This window comes from Lagenorhynchus albirostris, chromosome 6 (genome assembly GCF_949774975.1).
Source record: "Lagenorhynchus albirostris chromosome 6, mLagAlb1.1, whole genome shotgun sequence".
NCBI lineage: Eukaryota > Metazoa > Chordata > Mammalia > Artiodactyla > Delphinidae > Lagenorhynchus > Lagenorhynchus albirostris.
The window spans coordinates 60,882,950-60,901,800 of NC_083100.1; the positions used below are offsets into that span (position 1 = coordinate 60,882,950).

Genomic DNA, 18,851 nt, shown 5'->3' on the forward strand with positions numbered 1-18,851 from the left:
GTTCTTAACCGGATGTCTATGGATAAAACCTGAATGGGAGAAAAACTGCACCTCTATTTTCATTAACTTTGTAACTGAAATTTAGCAATTTCTATAATTATGAATGCAGACAAGCTCCACTACTATTCGCAGTGGCTGTGATTTTGTCACCAATAAAATCACTGATATTCTCATGTCCCATGGAGAGCTGTTGCAGGTATCTCAACTTTCCATTTGTGCTCAGCACCTCTTCAGAGTAACAACAGTTATTAAGCCTGCAGCTAGATCTTGTAATGCAACAAGAATGAAGCACATATACCATCGTACCACAAATTGTTCTTTTTTAAAATTTTGATAACTCTTCAGTATAGCTGGTTTCTTTGTAATCCCATGTTTTAAAGAAGATTGAGAAGGCCAGTAGTGACAATGGATACTGTAAGGAAGAATCTTCAAATTATTTACTATAAACCTAATACTTTTTTATTTTTCAGTATTTCCCCATTATTTTGAACACATAGAACTAGAACTCCTGATAAAGATAAAATGATGTGCAAATGACTTTTTAAAAACCGAAGTATAGTTGATTTACATTGTTGTATTAATTTCTGCTGTATAGCAGAGTGATTCAGTTATAAATACGTATACATTCTGTTTCATATTCTTTTCCATTATGGTTTATCTCAGGATATTGAATATAGTTCTCTGTGCTATACGGTAGGAACTTGTTGTTTATCCATTCTATATATAATAGTTTGCATCTGCTAATCCCAAACTCTCAGTCAATCCCTCCCCCACCTCCCCTCCTGCTTGGCAACCACAGGTCTGTTCTCTATGTCTGTGAGTCTGTTTCTGTTTCATAGATAGATTCATTTGTGTCATATTTTAGATTTCCACATATGTGATATCATATGGTATTGCAAATGACTTTTTTTTCAGCTTTGTTATATTTATCCAAAGGGTGAATCAACTACAGAATAAAGCATTTTTAGCATTAAGAAATCCAATGTTTTAAAATCTTTTTTCCTTGCAATTCTGTTTATTACAATTTTGTAATCCTGAAGAGATTCTCTTATCTGAAGTTTTTCAGGAATTCACGTATTTTGCATGATATCTGATGTGACTGGTAATAAAGTAGTAGCTATGCAATGAAGCTACTTTGCAATGAAGTAGTAGCTACGATCATAACCCTCTTGCAATCTGAAAACAACAGGGATTTTCTTTTCTGTACAGGCAGCTATGAAGTTTTCAGGTAGTATCTGTCCATCAGAAAGGAACTGGTCATCTTTTCCTTGATCAATTAGTATATCCAGCTGATCACCTGGATAGGACTTCACAAGATGGGTAGCATCATTAGTCTTCCAGCAAATGACTTTTGAATCCCATTTTTTAAACTTTTCTGTTCTATATCTTATTTATTTATAGTTTATTTTTTATTCATTTACTATTGATATGTAACATTGTATTAGTTTAAGTATATAATAGAATGATTTGATATATGTATATAATTACAAAATGATTACCACAAGTTTAGTTAATATCCATCACCACACAGAGTTGCAAATTTCTGTTGTTTTTAGATGTGTCTTTTGTAAGCAGCATATAACTGGATTTTTCTAAAAAAGTCAGTTTGTGGAGAGACAAGTGATGAAGCAATTACAGCAAATATTAATTGCAGAATCTAGGTGGTGGGTCTACGGGTGTATACTATAAAAGTCTTTCAACTTTTCTGTACGTTTGAAAATTTTCATAATAAAATGTTAGGGAAAAAGTCACTCTGCTAGTCTTTCTCTCTTAATAGGTGAGTTAATCTATTTATATTTATTGTGATTATTGATATATTAGACTGATTCCTACCATTTCCTTTTGTGATTTCTGTTTACCACATAGGGTGGAGAAAAGTACCTTATGTAGATAAGCTATTGAGACATTTGGAAGACTCATTTCCTCCTGAAGAAAAGGATTTTACCTGTAATATTATTTTTATCAAAAAAGTGATTAAACAGAGGCACAGAATGTTTAAATAGTTTACCATTTTCAAAAATTACTTTTTCTCCACTATCATGGGACAAAAGCACCTCCTGCATGTGGAAAGAAGAGAGGTCAGTGTTCTAGGTCCTTGCTACTTAAAATGTGGTCTTTGGACCAGCTTGTTAGAAACGCAGAACTTCAGACTCTACTGCAGTCTTCCTGAATCATAATCTGCGTATTAATAAGCTTCTTAGGTGGTTAGTAAGAAATTTAAGTTTGAGAAGCATTATCCTAGGACAAAAGCACTACCTCAAGATGCTTAACACCTGACAATCACAACCTAATGACCACAGCCTGGCCAGCTGTGACTCTCCCAGATGCTTATCTAATGCCAGGGACAGGGGTCTGTGTTTCTCTAAGGATCTGTATCTCAAATCAGTGAGATTTTAGGAAGGCTAGCAGCTATCCTGATAGGCTTCCTTTAAGAAGTCTGACTATATTTCTTGTATAAATGCTATGGCTTTTTTAAAAAAATTGACTCATGTTGGAAAACAGGGTGAGATTTGGGGTTCTTAAATGGTTTTATCATCACTGGAGAACCTGGTAAAACTTTAAGGTTCTTAGTGAAAATGTATGCACAGGACGATGACCAACACATAGAAAGTAAAATGGCGTTTTACAATAAGCTGATTATGACCCAACACCTCAAAGTAGAAATCTGGTATGCTGAGCTAGAATCATGTGAAAGTCTCCTTTTTCCTAAAGTATGCTTTGAGCTCTTTCCACATTCATTCAATCAAAATAACCTCTCTCTATAGAAAGATTTAGAGATTCTCTCTCTGTATATCTGTCTATACCTACCTATCTACATCGATCTGTCTCTATCATCTATTTATTATCTACCTATCTATCTATCTATCTATCTAAGAGAGAGATGCCAGACACTATGGTAGGTGCTGAGAATATAACTGAGCAAAAATTGACAAAGGTCTCTGTCCTCATGGAACTCACAGTCCTCTCCAAATACTAAACTTGAATTCTGGACCTGAAATCAGCTCAGCTATGAGGAAAAGTAGATCCAGTGCCTGCTTCTAGCAGCAGGGGAATGGAGCCACAGGGTGAGAGAGAATGTGGAAGGGAGATACTCGGGCAAGGGTCATTCCTCAAGAACTGACCTTTTACTGAGCTTTAAACACATGAAACCTCTATCCCTAGAAAACTCAGCCCAGTCATTGTCCAGGTTTCTGACTAACCAATCAGCAACTCCTAGGGGATGAGATAAAGATGGAGATTGAGGGAGAAAGCATAGGAGACGCCCTTGTCTAGAATTTAAAAATAAGAGATTGCTGTATTGTCTATAAAAGTCTAAGACAGGGCTTCCCTGGTGGCGCAGTGGTTGGGAGTCCGCCTGCCGATGCAGGGACCCTGGGTTTGTACCCCGGTCCGGGAGGATCCCGCATGCCGCGGAGCGGCTGGGCCCGTGGGCCGTGGCCGCTGGGCCTGCGCGTCCGGAGCCTGTGCTCCGCAACGGGAGAGGCCACAGGAGTGAGAGGCCCGCATGACGCAAAAAAAAAATAAAAATAAATAAATAAATAAAAGACTAAGCCATTTGCTATACAGAAAAAAATTAGTTCAATGTTCTAAGAGTCTATTATGTGCCAGGACCTTGGGACCACATCTGTGAACCAAAAAAACAAAGCAAAACAAAACCAAAACCAGTCCAGTGCCCTTTTAAAGTTTACATCCTAGCTTACATCCTAGTGACTAGGATTGAGGGAGTGCAGGTTTCCCCTAAAGAGTGAAATATGTTATGTTAATCTCCAGGTTCCTGCCAAATACCTCGAGAGAGGTCAGTCTCTTGGATGAAAGCCAGGGTTAGTGCTGTAAGGCAGTCCCAAGCAGACAATGTCATATTCAAAGATATAGATTCTTGAGTTTTATATTGGAGTCCAGCTCCCATCTGGCAGGTCACAAGACAGCACCCTCCATGTGGGTACAGAGTAGAGACCAGAGAGTGAGGAATCTGGGCCAGGTCGCTAGCAAGTTATACCCATCCTTTTGGGCTCAGGCCTTCTCACAGAATGTGATAGGGACGAGGCTTGTGAACTCAGAAGGTAGGTAGGATCATTATTGTATAAACTCAGGTGATTTCTTTTTCTTGCTTTCTTTCCACAGTTTTAATTTAATTAATTTATTTATTTGTTGGCTGCATTGGGTCTTCATTGCTGTGCACGGGCTTTCTCTAGTTGCGGCGAGTGGGGGCTACTCTTTGTTGTGGTGTGCGGGCTTCTCATTGCGGTGGCTTCTCTTGTTGCGGAGCATGGGCTCTAGGTGCACAGGCTTCAGTAGTTGTGGCACTCGGGCTCACTAGTTGTGGCGCGCAGGCTCAGTAGTTGTGGCACACAGGCTTCGTTGCTCTGTGGCATGTGGGATCTTCCCGGACCGGGGCACGAACCCGCGTCCCCTGCATCGGCAGGTGGACTCTTAACCACTGTGCCACCATGGAAGCCCCCACCATAGTGTTTTAATCAAAACTTTGTATTTATACAACCGGGTACAATGATAATTGTGTTGTGAACATAGGTTTATGGACATAAATATTCTTTTACATCCTTTGTAATATATTCTAATGTGTAGATATACCATAAAATTTTAACCATTTCTGTACTGTTAGACAGTTAGGTCATAGTCTATTCTTTATTGTTATAAATAACACTGCAGTGAAAATCTATGTAGTTAATTTTTGGCACATATTCTATGATGACTTTGTACTGTGTCAAGTAATCTGGACTTACATTTCCCAGAACCCCCTGCCCTGCATGGTTCTGAGTTAATGAGAGCCATAAATTTTTTTTGCATGAGATTTAGATGGTGGAAATGAAGCAGCTGTCATACTTATACCTGGAAGACTGGTGTAGGGTCAGGCACTGTCAGAGCTCATGTACATCATCGTGGATCATCTTGTTAGAGGGGCCAGCAGCCAGGCCTGTGGCAACTCCAGCTAGTTCTTCATGGGATAGTACCTGGGCCTCACAGATCCAGCTCCCACCAGATCTCCTCTTTCAACCTCTCCAAATCTTGGCCCAGGCACATGTGCAGCCCTGTGGTGAAGTGCACTCAATCTTCTAGAAGTCTTCCACATCACTGAAGTTGGATGTTTGGAAGCAGTGAGAGGCAGGTGCAAGTTCTGGTTCCAGCCTTTTGATTTTAGCTCATCCTGTGGCTTCCAGTTTGTCCCCACTCTCTCCTACTTTACATGCATCTTCCTGTCCTAATTGCTGCCCTGCCGACTTCAGGCTTGGCACCAGGTGAAGAGCCGCAGTCTTGCACAGACTGCACAACCAGCTTCCACAACTGTATAAGGTCTAATCTCTATACAGATCTCACTATGTCACTCATAAGTGGTTCTGCTTCTCTGATCAAACCCTAATTGACACTCATTCATAACTATTTCTTTTGGATAAATTCCTAGAAGTGCAAAAGCTGGGTGGAGATAGTTCTTTTTATGTTCCTTAAATATTTTTTTGGTTCATGTTTTTTATTTAGTGAAATCTTTTTTGGAAAAATTCTAGCTTGTTTCTACTTTATTGGGAAGACTCAAAATAAGGTATTTTTGTCCACACTTGCACCAGAACTTTAATGGCAGAGCACTGGACCAGTGGGCTACAGTGCCCATGGCAGTAGCAAGAATCCAGAGGAGGTGAAATTCAGAAGGAGGTGGCCAGACCCACTTGCTGAATCACCTCCTGATGACACCCCAAGGTGACAAAACCTTTAAGATTCTCTTTTTTGTTAAAGACATGACAATTTCCTTTATGGTTTATCTTCTTAGGCTGGAGTCCTGTCTCTGAATCCTTAACCATTGGTAGACTTTGCCTGTTCCAACTGTCTCCATATACCTATTTGGACAACCATTTATTTATTTTTCCTGCATTACCAATATCTATGTTTGGTCCACCTGCTGGGACATACTATCGATGCAAATGGTATCATCTAGGTTTATACAGTGCATGATCTGAACAGCTATATTCATGAGTTTTACGTTACCCCAGGTTGCATCTGCCTGTTGCTGACTTGATCTTTCTGTAGTTTGTGGCCATAGCTTTTGGATAACATGTTCTGTCTGCTGGCTGGACATCCACCCATAGCCATCATCAGGTCAGTTCCCTCAGTGTTTCCCCAGCTAGAAAGGCAGATTAACTCTAGGAATCAGCAACTATAAAAATCAGTGCATCCCAGACCATCGTGGACCAGGCCACTCCAGGTCCAGCTGTGTTCCAAGCTGCAACAAACTTAGCTTCTAGAAGCTCCTCCAAACCCATCTCTTAGGTAATAAATTTGCATTTGAGGTACATCAAGATGATTACTTAAGTCTAAAGTGCTAAAACAAGATTCTAGTAATTTCCTGGCTCCCCTCCTGTGACATCATAAAGGCTTTCCTTGCTTATGTACAGAGTCATAAAAGCCACTGGGTTTGAGGACTTTGATTTGGGCAATCTCCACTATAACAGCAATTTCTGGCAAAGACAGTACCTGCCAACGATGAAATGAGTATGGTATTTCTTTTTCATGTTTCTCATGTTTGCTCTGACTCAAATTTTGCCCATATCTGTCTGTGTGGGAACAGTCTTTATTGGGGGGGGCAATTAGGTACTAATAATTTTCTTTTAATTTGCATGATTCACCCAGGCTAAACTCATGGGAAGGTGTTTTATGGAAATATATAAGGATCTGGAAGTCCAGCCTTAGCTCTCTAGTTTGACATAGACATTAAAACTGAGAAGAATAACTCCATTTACTCTGTCCCTCAGTAGTTTTCCAAGATTAAACTTAGAACAGTATACATTGATTCTAGAGTGGTATGGTTTGGAGGGCAAGGATATTTGCCATCAAACTTAAATTTTTGGTGGGAACCTTTTAAGTGATGCTTCCCTGTAAGCACTAGAATGACTATTATAGTTATTCGGAATGTCCTCTTTATTACTAAAATCTAGCTCCAAAGAATGAGGGGCTAGTTTCTTTGGATGGTCTCCATCACTTGCATCTTTCATACATCAAAAGTGAAACTTAGAACAGAATGATAATTCTACTAATATCCGGGAAGCAGACTTAATCAGAAAGTTTTGTACATTTGAGCTGCTTTTATCTGTTGGGCAAGCCACAGTCTTTCTGTGCCTCACTTTTTATCTAGGATGAAGTAGGGGAATAAACCAGGTATTCTTTGCAATTCCTCCAATCTTAAAATAACTTCATCTTTAAAAAATGGTATTTACCTGTGGCCCAAATGTTTAAAATGTCTGTTAGTGTTTTCCAAGGGCAAGTGCTAAGGAGTACATATATTGCAAAGTCAATAATTTTAGATTAACTGTCAGATTTTTTAACCATAGTGTTAAGGCTATATGCTTAGTTTGGATATACTCTACAGGAGAATTGTTAAATGCTTGTGCAGTTTAATTAAATATAATTTAATCAGTGGCTCAAAAATAGGAAGTGTAAGAATATATTCTACTGGTCAAATACACATAAATTATCAAGTTGCCAAAGACACCAAAAGTCTTTGAAGTAATGTGAGAGTGTGAACTTGCTTTACTTTGAAGATACTTTGCATTAGATATGCTAGCGTCCTAAATCAGAAAAACTGGATGACATGAAAATCCTTTTCCCTTGTTTGCTTCCAAAGGAATTTACTACTATTATTCGAAAACAAGAACAGAGTTCAGTTTCAATTAACAGTGTACTAAGTTAATGATTAGTGTTTACATTTTTAAGTTTCAGCTATATTAAAGTTTATGAATGCTGAAGAAGCTGGGCTAATATTATATCATAAAAATGTCATTGAAAGTGCAATTAGCTTTACGTGCAGAGGAAATAAGATAACGGAATCTGTTGCCCATTTTAGCTGTGGACCTTCAATTCCGTGACATCTAATCTATTAAAGGACTTCAGATTTGCATACTTATTTAAATTAATTTACAAATTCACAAATTAATTAAGTAGATTAAAATTTCAGCAGTAATAAATCTTTGTAAAGCTTGGTTCTTCATAGAGAAAGAAAAACAAGATAATCTTTCATATGTAAAGAATAACGCTTGGGGCAGTTCAGACTTGCTTTATGGTACAGCACTGAACAGTTTTGCTTAATATTCCCCGTGTACTTACAAAGTTCTACTTTTTCTCCAAACCCCATAAAATCTTCTTTTTAACGAGTTCAGTAAAATATCTAAATTGCAACACTGCATCTATATACTTTGTCAAAGAACATTGTGGTATATTTCCTTAAAGTTGCATAAAGCAAATATTCTATGTACATTTCAGTACAAGACCTTGCAAACTTTTGGATTCTTAAAAACTACCTGGAAAACGCAACAGAAAAAAAAAAGGCAAAGACTAGGATCATTATAGTTCCAAGAAAAGGAAACACAAATTTCTCTTAGCTGTATAAAAAGGCACTCAATCTCACCAACAGTAAAAGATACAAATTGAAATTATGAGATATTATTTTCAACTATCAGATGGATAAGTATAAAAGGTTTACAATGCATTTGATGAGAATGTGGAAATATAGGCATGCTCCTACATTTCTGGAGTTTAAATTGATACAAACTCTATGCTGGGGGTTGAGGGAGGGTACAGGATCTAGTAGGTCTATCTCTAGGAATTTATAATACAGATATACTCAGGTGTGAAATGACACTGCAGTATTGTAAAGATAAATAATTGGATAGAATATAAAGGTCCACCATTGGGGACTGGTTAAATAAATTTCATACAATAGATCATTATGCAGCCTTTTAAAAGAATGAAAATGCTCTGTATGTACTGACCTGGACCAATATGCAAAATATATTGTGAAGGATTTCCAAATGGTGTGGTGACTGATTAGGTTCACAGAGGCGCCCTTCTGCTAAGGAACAACTAGACCTTGGATAGGACCTGTCTCTTTGAGGCATTGTTGGTCTCTCAAGAGATAGGGGAGGTCTCTGAAGGCCCTCTCACTCCAAAAATCAAAATAAAACCAGAGTTGTTCTGAGGTAAATGAGGATAGTGGTAACACTGCTATCAGGATACTGAGGCTTTGGCCAACACAAGGTTGGGAAGGATGAACTAAGCCAAGACCCTGAAGTGATCCAAGAATGATGGCTTCTTTGGCTACACAAAAATCAGTTACAGATAGATTAAAGCCTAGATAAGAAAGGCAAAACTATAATGCTCTTAGAAAAGAATCGAGGAGAGTATCTTCATAGCCCCAGGACAGTAAAGAATTTATAAAAGAAGATGCAAACAGTAACAACTATAAAATAAAGACTGATAAATTTAACCACATTAAAATTAAGAACTTCTGTTCCTCAAAAGACTCCATTATTATTAGGTATTAGAGGAAAAAGAAAAAGAAAATATAGGAGAAGGTATTTGCAATACATATAAGCAGCAAAGCCTAGTAAGCATTACTATTACAAACTGATAGCACAAATCAAACAGAAAAATGGGTAAGACTTTAACAGGTACTATACAAAAGGTGATATCCAAATGATCAATAAACAGACATCCTCCTTAGTAATTAGGGAAGTACACATTAAAACTAAAATGGGATACACACCTATCAGATTGGGAAAAAAGTTAAAAGTCTGACAACATTAAGTGTTGGAGAGAAAAACAGAACAACAGGAACATCCAAACAATGCTGGTGAGATTGTTAACTGGTATACTCTTCCTGAAAATATCATGTGGCATCCAATAAAGCTGAACATATATGTACCCCCGACCCAAAAATTTAAATCCAAGATCTATACCTTAGAGAAATACATGCAGATGTGCATCTGGATGTATGTACAAGAATGTTCGCAGCAGTATTGTTATTAATTGGCCTAAACTGGAAATCACCCCAAAGCCCATCAACAGTAGAATGGGTAAGTAAATTTTGACACACCTGAACGTTATACAGTAATAAAAATCAACTGAAATGCAACAAAAGGAACAAGCTGGAGATACATAAATGAATCTTATATACCTAGTGTTGAGTAAAAAAGCAGAACACAGAAGAGTATATACGATGTGATTATATACTTAAAGTTCAACAAGAGGCAAAAGTAAGCCCTTTTGTTTCGAAATGCACACAGAGGTAGTACATTTATAAAGAAAAGCAAGGAAATTAATCAGGATAATGGTTACATCCTGGGGAGAGATACAATTGTGAGCAGAAAGGCACACACATGTGGTTTCTCGAGTGCTAATAATATTCTATATCTTGACCTGGAGGATGGGTTTTGTTGTTTTGTGGTTATTCTTTGACTTATGTTTTTTTCCACGATGCATGTTATACTTCACAGTTTAACCTTTCAAAAAAGGAAGTAAAGGAAATCACTACTAAGATAAACAAGCCACAAGAGAGTGCCAGGAATGAACAGGCAAATTCTAGGGGAAAGTAGAACTTTTCAAGTGTAAATGGAAAATTAAGCAAAACTGACCAAATGCTGAACCACAAAGCAAGTCTCAACAAGTTTCAAAGAACTGAAATGATACTGAGCATATTCTCTGACCACCGTGGAATTAAGCTAGAAATAAATAAAATTTTAAGTAGAAAATTCACACATTTGTAAATTAAGAAATACATTTCTACATAGTGCATTGTTCAAACATTGAAATCATTAAGGATATTAGAAAATATTTTAAGCAGATTAACACTTGAAAGTACAACCTGTCACAAGTTGGGAGATGCAGTAAAAGCCATGCTGAGAGGGAAATTTACAGCATATAAAATGCACATATTAGGAAAGAAGGAAGACGGAAAAACTTATGATCTAAAAATATGTCTCATGAAATTAGAAAAACAGCAGAGGCAGGTGCAGAGCACCGGGCAGCACACGGTTCCAGGGGGCCAATGGCGGCCAGGCGAGGCCAGGACGCTCCCAGAGTAGCCTTAGCATAGGGTTGCACCGCGACAGTCCCACTGATCGGTTCCTTGAGGAGACTTCGTCTTGTTTGAGACCTGATGGCCAAAAGAGAGGAAGAAAACTTCTCTCCTAAAAATGCCAAAAGACTGAGACAAGAGCTGGAGGATTCTGATAAAGTGAGGAAGATGAATGTACAGTTTCTTTCATTAATGATACTTCTACTTTGCAGGAGAAGTTGGGATAATTGAGAGTATTCAGCTAAGAAACTTCATTCCATGCTTACACCCTTTAAATTTGGTTCTAATATCAACTTTGTTGCTGGCAACAATGGAACTCAGCAGCTGTCTCAATAACATTAAGGAACAGTGGAGATGATGCCTATAAAACAAATGCGTATGGTGACTCTACAGCTGTGCGACGTCTCATCAGCATGGACGGAAGTTGATCTTATAAACTAAAAAGTGAAATGGAAACGTGGTTTCTACTAGGAAAGAAGAGCTAATTGCAGTTAATCCTAGCTTACATCCTAGTGATTAGGACTGTTAATCCAGTTTCTGTTTTAACACAAGAGATGAGCAACCAGTTATAGCTGTCTAAAATTGAGGGAGACAAATACAAATTCTTCATGAAAGCAACCCCACTTGAACAGATGAAGGAAGATTATTTATACATTATGGAAACAAAGAACAAAGGAGTAGATAAATCAAGGAAGAGTAATTTACTGAACTAAAGTGCCAGTGTTTAGAGAAAGAAGACGTTTACAAAGTATTGCTAGTGTAAGTACAATGAAGGCTAATTTAACGTACTTGAAATGTGAAATGCCTTGGGCAGTGGTCAATGAAACTGAAAAGCAAGTGAGTGCTATCAGAGATAATATAAAAATTGGAGAAGATCGTGCTGCTAGACTTGACAGGAAAATGGAAAAACAGCAGGTCAGACTTAATGAAGCAGAAAAAATACAAGGATATTCAAGATAAAATAGAAAAGATTAGTCAAGAGACAACTGCCTGAACACCAAAACGTATGGTATTGAAAAGAGATGTTACTCCTAAGAAAAGGGCCTATAATGAAGCTGAAGTTTTATATAACCATTCCCTAAATGCATGTTGAACATTAAAGAAAGATGATGAGTAGCTTTGCAAAAGAATTGAAGAACTAAAAAAAGTACTAATCAACCTTTGGAACTGGAGTAGCTGAAAAGGCAAAAAAATTATCTTAGTTAAAAGAGAGTGTAGGGCTTCCCTGGTGGCGCAGTGGTTGAGAGTCCGCCTGCCGATGCAGGGGACGCGGGTTCGTGCCGCGGCCCGGGAAGATCCCACATGCCGCGGAGCAGCTGGGCCCGTGAGCCATGGCCGCTGGGCCTGCGCGTCCGGAGCCTGTGCTCCACAACAGGAGAGGCCACAACAGTGAGAGGCCCGCGTACCGCAAAAAAAAAAAAAAAAAAGAGAGAGTGTAACCTAGTGTAACCTAGAGATTGTCATACTGAGTGTAGTAAGTCAGACAAAGACAAATATCATATGCTATCACTTATATGTGAAATCTAAAAAAATGGTACAAGTGAACTTATTTGCAAAACAGAAATAGTCACAGGTGTAGAAAACAAACTTATGCTTACTGGGGGGAAGAGGGGGAGGGATAAATTGGGAGATTGGGATTGATATATAAAATAGATAACTAATAAGGACCTACTATATAGCACAGAGAACACTTCTCAATACTCTGTAATGATCTATATGGGAAAAGAATCTAAAAAAGAGTGGATATAAGTATAACTGATTCACTTTGCTGTACAGCAGAAACACAACATTTTAAATCAACTATAATCAAATAAAAATTATATATATTAAAAAGGAGAGAGTGTAAAGGCCTTACAGGATCAAGAAAGTTCAATCAAGAGATTGAACAGTTTTAGCCATAGAAAAGAACAAAGAGGAACATACCAGAATTGAGAGAAGAATTAGATGTGAAGTATATGCTGAACTATAATCAGCAACAACTGAAAGAACTGAAAGTAATACTGATCGACTAAAAGGATTTGACCCTCATGGTCCAACTCTTCTCAAAGCCAGAGATGATGCTTATAGATGTGGACATTTTACCTATAAACCCATAGGCTCTTCAGGAGCTTGCATTCATCTTTGGGACCCTGAGCTTGCTCTGGCTACTGAACCTTGCTTAAAAGGACTTCTGCAAAGCTATTGTTGCCATAATCATGCTGATGAAAGAATGCTTCAGGCACTGATGAAAAGGTTTTATTCACCAAGCCACAGATAATATTTTCTGAGTTTTGGAATAAGACGTATGATGTTAGACACAGAGCTGCTTATCATCCAGTTTCCAACAGTTCTGACAGATTTAGAAACAGAAAATGCAGTTGTTGCAAACAGCCTAACTGACATGAGAGGCATAGAGACAGTGCTACTAGTCAAAAATAATTGTGTAGCTTGTGCAGTAATGCAGTCCCAAAGCTAGCCAAGAACTGTAGCTTTTACTGCTGATGGTGATCAGGTTTTGGTGGGACATTATTATTTATCTGAAAACATAAGACCTAAGTTTCTAAGCAGAGATGTGGATTTATTTCAAACTGACTTGGAGAAGGAGGATGAAAATAAGTAAGCCCAGATATTAAATCTTCAGCAACATTTGTCTATCCTTGGAAAGGATATTAAACACAATGAAAATTTTCTTAGAAGGTGCCAACTACATTATAAAGAGTTAAGATAAAAATAAGAAAAAGTATTTCTAAAATGTGGGAACTTGAGAATATAGAAGAACTCCAGTCTGCAGATGTTGCAACTTTGGAAGATGAGCCTCAAGAAAATAAAATGAAAATGAAAATAGTTGAGAAAAATATGGAACAACAAAAAGAAAACATGGAGCATCTTAAAAGTCTGAAAATAGAAGCAGAAAACAAGTATGATGATGCAATTAAACTGAAAATTAATCAGCTAGCAGATCCACTTACAGATGAATCAAACCCTGATGATTCTGAAGTGGATAACCAAAAACAAGAGAAATGGCATTTTGAAGAAAAACAAAAAGAACACTTGGATACTTTAACTAAAAAGAAACAAGAGCTAGATATGAAAGAAAAAGAACTAGAAGAGAAAATGTCACAAAAAAGGAAGATAAATCTGCCCAGAGCAGATAGAAGAAAAAAAATTCTGCATCGATTCTAGATAAAGAAATTAATAGATTAAGACAAAAGATATAGGCAGAACATGCTAGTCATGGAGATCAAGAGGCAATAATGAGGCAGTACTAAGAAGCAAGAGAAAGGTATCTTGATCTGGATAATAAAGTAAGGACTTTTGAAAGGTTTATTAAATTACTGGAGGAAATAAGAACCCATAGATATGAAACATATCAACAATTTAGAAGGTCTTTGACTTTACAATGCAAATTGTACTTTGACAACTTATTATCTCAGCCAGTCTATTTGTGGAAAAATGAATTTTGACCACAAGAATGAAACTGTTACTATATCAGTTCAGCCTGGAGAGGGAAACAAAGCTCCTTTCAATAACATGAGGGCCTTCTCCAGAGGCGAATGTTGTTGGTGGTGGTGGTGTTTTGTTTTTTCCATGGCTTGCTTCATTCTTTCCCTGTGGTCCACTACTGAATCTCCTTTCAGATGCCTGGATGAGTTTGATGTCTACATGATATGGTTAACCAAAGAACTGCAATGAACATGAGACTCAAGACAGCAGACTCCCAATGTTTCAGTCAATTTACCTTGCTTACCCCTCAAAGCACGAGCTCACTTCTGTCAAGTGAACTGATTAGAATTCTTTGAATGTCTGATCCTGAAAGAGGACAAATCACATTGCCTTTTTAACCTGTGACTCAATAGCAAGAAGACCAAAGTTGATTTGTACCTTAAATGCTATGTCCTCATGTTGAAAGATTTGCAAAGGGAAAAAAATTCAGGATTATTTGATGAAATAAAATGAAACCAAAAAACAAAAACAAAAACAAAAAAAAAATGAAACCAAAGATATTCTAAAAAAAAAAAAAGCTCCTTTATACATCTGACCACAATAAATTATGTAAATAAGCCTAGAAAACCAACTACAATCAGCAATTTAAAATTATTTTTACTTTACTTTGAGAAAATCAATTTCATAGTACTGGTTTTAAATCTTTTTGGTTTTTTTAACTGTCTACTTTTATAGATTTTTTTTCAGAAGTAAAATTTTGTACATACTTACATATCTGTTTAGTTTGGGTTCATTTCTGTAATATTTTGTAAGAATTAAAAGTTTGAGCATCTGGGGAAAAAAAAGAAAGAAAAAGAGCAGAAATAAAACCCAAAGAAAGTGGAAGAAAGGAAAAAATAAAGATAAACGTAGAAATTCATGCAATAAAAACATACATATAATGGAGAAAATCAACACAGCTAAAAGATAGTTCTTTGAAAAAAGCTAAGGAACATAATAAACTTCTTGCGAGACTGCTCAGGAAAAAAGAGAAAATATCTTACCTTACCACAGCCTGGATCAGCTGTGAACTGAACTTTCTGGCGTTTTACATGTGCTTACCGTTATTACAAATCGTTTAGATATTAAAAGATCACAAAAGGATATTATAAACAAACTTTATAATTTTGAAAAATTAGATGAAAGAGATTTCTAGCAAGACCCAATTCTCCAAAATTGGCACAAGAAGAAAGAGAAAACCAGATAATTCAGTAACTCTTAACTAAATTGAATCTGTAATTTAAAGCCTTCTCAATGAAAGGAAGGGTTTGCTTCTATTATTAGTATTTTGTCTTTATCATTGGTCACCTTTTCCTTCTTTACACGTCTAATAATCTTTTATTATATGACAGACTTTGTGTGTAAAAGAAGGCGGCTCCAGCTGATATCTTCCATTAGTGAAGGGTCCCCCTTTCCTCAGTTAGACAGATAGATTGAAGGACAGATCACCTCAATCCAATCAGTGATTGAGTTGGGTCAGGGCTTTTAATTCAGAGTTTATAGTCTCTGATTCTTTAGCCCTGTAGTTCTGTCCTTCAGAGGTTTGAGCTTAGCTCTTTGCATACAACCCCATTGTTATGGGCTGAATTGTGTCCCCCATCCCCTCTCAGCTCCAAATTCACATGTTCAAGTCCTAACCCCCAGTAATCAGCATGTAACTGTATTTGGAGATAGGGTCTTTAAAGAGGTAATTCAGTTAAAATGAGTTCATTAGGGAGGGCCCTAATCCAATATGATGGATGTCCTTATAAAAAGAATTAGGACACAGACACATATATAGAAGGAAGACCATGTGAAGACACAGGGAGACCACCATAACCAAAAAGCCAAGGAAATAGGCCTCAGAAAAAACCAACCCTGCTGACACTTTGATCTTGGACATATAGCTTCAGGAATTGTGAGAAAATAAACTTTTCTAGGCTACCCAGTCTGTGGTACTCTGTTATGGCAGCCCTAGCAAGCTTATTCACCCATGTATGTATACCTGAGGGAGAGACTAGTTGTGAATTTGTGAAAGCCTCCTTTCCCTAGAAGGATTTTTTTTCCCCAAGCACCACAAGACAATGGGAGATCACAATCTGCCTTTCTGGCCAGCACCCAGCCTCACATCACCCTCAGGAAATGTCTCATGGGGAAAACCAGCCTTGCATTTGGGCTCTTCCAGTTTCTAATAGGTCACACCAGCTCTGTGTGATTGTCAAAAATTCTTCTGGCTTCTTTTTCTTCTAGTACAGTCTCCCTGTTTAAGTCAAGCCCACCAGGGAAGAAAACAATCATTAGCTCACCTAGGATGGGTTCTTACTGTTCTGGAATTTTAGTTCACCCATTCCTCTTTGTTCCACGACTCTCTGATATCTTTACAAATATAAATTTGCAATTTATCCATGTTATTTTCTAGTTGTTGCAACAAAAACATTGGAATACTGCAAATTAATATATCCTACCGAGAAGTTAAGGTTTTCATTAAACAAACGAATCCAGCAAAATATAAAAGGATACATCACAACCAAGTTGGGTTTATTTCAGGAATATGATTGTTTCAACATATAAAAATTAATCAGTGCAATTCACCACAGTAACAGAAGAAATGAGGAAAAATCATGATTATCTTAATGATGTAAGCATTGATAAAATTCTACATGTAGTCATGAAAAAAATCTCTTAGCAAACTATAGATAGAAGGAAACATCTATAAATTGTTATAGGGTATCTATGGAAAACAAAACTACAGGAAACATAGTACTTAATGGTGAAATGTTAAAACTGTTCACTCTGAAATCAGGAACACACTGGAGATCCTAGCCAATACAATAAGGCAAGAAAAATAGAAAACAGTGTTAAAGATAGAGGAAATAAAATTGAATTCTTGGGACTTCTCTGGTGGCTCAGTGGTTAAGAATCTGCCTGCCAACACAGGGGACACAGGTTCGAGCCCTGGTCCAGGAAGATCCCACATGCCATGGAGCAACTAAGCCCATGCACCACAACTACTGAGCCTGCACTCTAGAGCCCACCTGCTGCAAACTACAGAGTCCATGCGCCTAGAGCCCGTGCTCTGCAACAAGAGAAGCCACCGCGATGAGAAGCCTGCACACCACCACAAAGAGCAGCCCCTGCTTGACGCAACTAGAGAAAGCCCGCCCGCAGCAGCGAAGACCCAGTGTAGCCAAAATATAAATAAATAAATTTAAAAGAATAAAAGGGGACAATTATATTAAAAAAATTGAATTCTTTGCATTCTTAGAAAATAAAATTCACAGATTGATATTAGAATTATTAGATGAGTTTAACAAGTTTACAGGATACAGATTAGTATGCAAAAATCAATGGAACTTCCCTTGTTGAGCATCAAACCATTAAAAAATGAAATTTAAAGATACTGTTTACAATAGCATCAAAACATACCAAACACCTAGTAATAAATCTAAAGAAAGATGTGCAATATCTCTATACAGAAAACCTAAAAACATTTCTAGAGAAATTGAAAATGACGTAAATAAATGGAGGGATATACTATGTCAATGTATTAGAGGACTCAAAATAGTAAAGATGTCATTACTTTCTGGGTTTATCTATAGAGTCAATGTAATCCCAATCAAAATTGCAGTGAGTTAATTTTTGTGGAATTGACAGATGGATTCTTTTATTTATTTATTTTTGGCTGCGTTGGGTCTTTGTTGCTGTGCACGGGCTTTCTCTAGTTGCGGCAAGCAGGGGCTACTCTTCGTTGCGGTTTGCAAGCTTCTCGCTGCAGTGGCTTCTCACTGCAAAGCACGGGCTCTAGGTGCGTGGGCTTCAGTAGTTGTGGCACGTGGGCTCAGTAGTTGTGGCTCGCTGCCTCTAAAGCACAGGCTTAGTAGTTGAGGTGCACGAGTTTAGTTGCTACACGGCATGTGGGATCTTCCCGGACCAGGGATCGAACCCATGCCCCCTGCGTTGGCAGGCAGATTCTTAACCACGGCGCCACCAGGAAAGTCCCTGACAGGTAGATTCTAAAGTGGAAGAGTAAAGAATATGTCAAGGGTCAAGAATAACCATGACACTCCTGAGAAAGAAAAATATGTGAGGACATACTCTACTAAATATTAAGATATAAATCTACAGTAATTAATACAGTATGATATTGGTGAAAATATTGACAAATAGACCAATGGAATGGAGTAGAGTCCTTATATAGACACCTGGTTTATGATAAAGGTGTCATTACAAAAGTGGTGCTGGATTAATTAGATTTTTCTATGAAAAGGGAAAGAAAAGAGACACCCCGCCATCTCACACAATAAGCAAAAATCAATTCCATATGGATTTTAGCTCCAAACGTAAAAGAGAAGTATTAGAGACAGCCCAGACACAGACTCAGAAAGTGCATGAGAGAGAGATTTACTTCTCACTTTTGAACATTTTAAAATTCATACCTGCAATGGAACAGTAAGGTGCCCTGTTACAAAATATCTGAGTGACACTGAGATATACAGGCTGACAGTAACTGGTTCTTTGAAGAGATCTAGACCCCTTTCTTGAAATACAGACCCAG

At 37.6% G+C, this 18,851-nt stretch overlaps 1 pseudogene; it reads left to right on the top strand.

The window, feature by feature from the left end:
• The first annotated feature begins 10,936 nt into the window (after positions 1–10,936).
• On the top strand, positions 10,937–14,709 carry LOC132521535 (structural maintenance of chromosomes protein 6-like; annotated as a pseudogene).
• Positions 14,710–18,851: the final 4,142 nt, after the last annotated feature.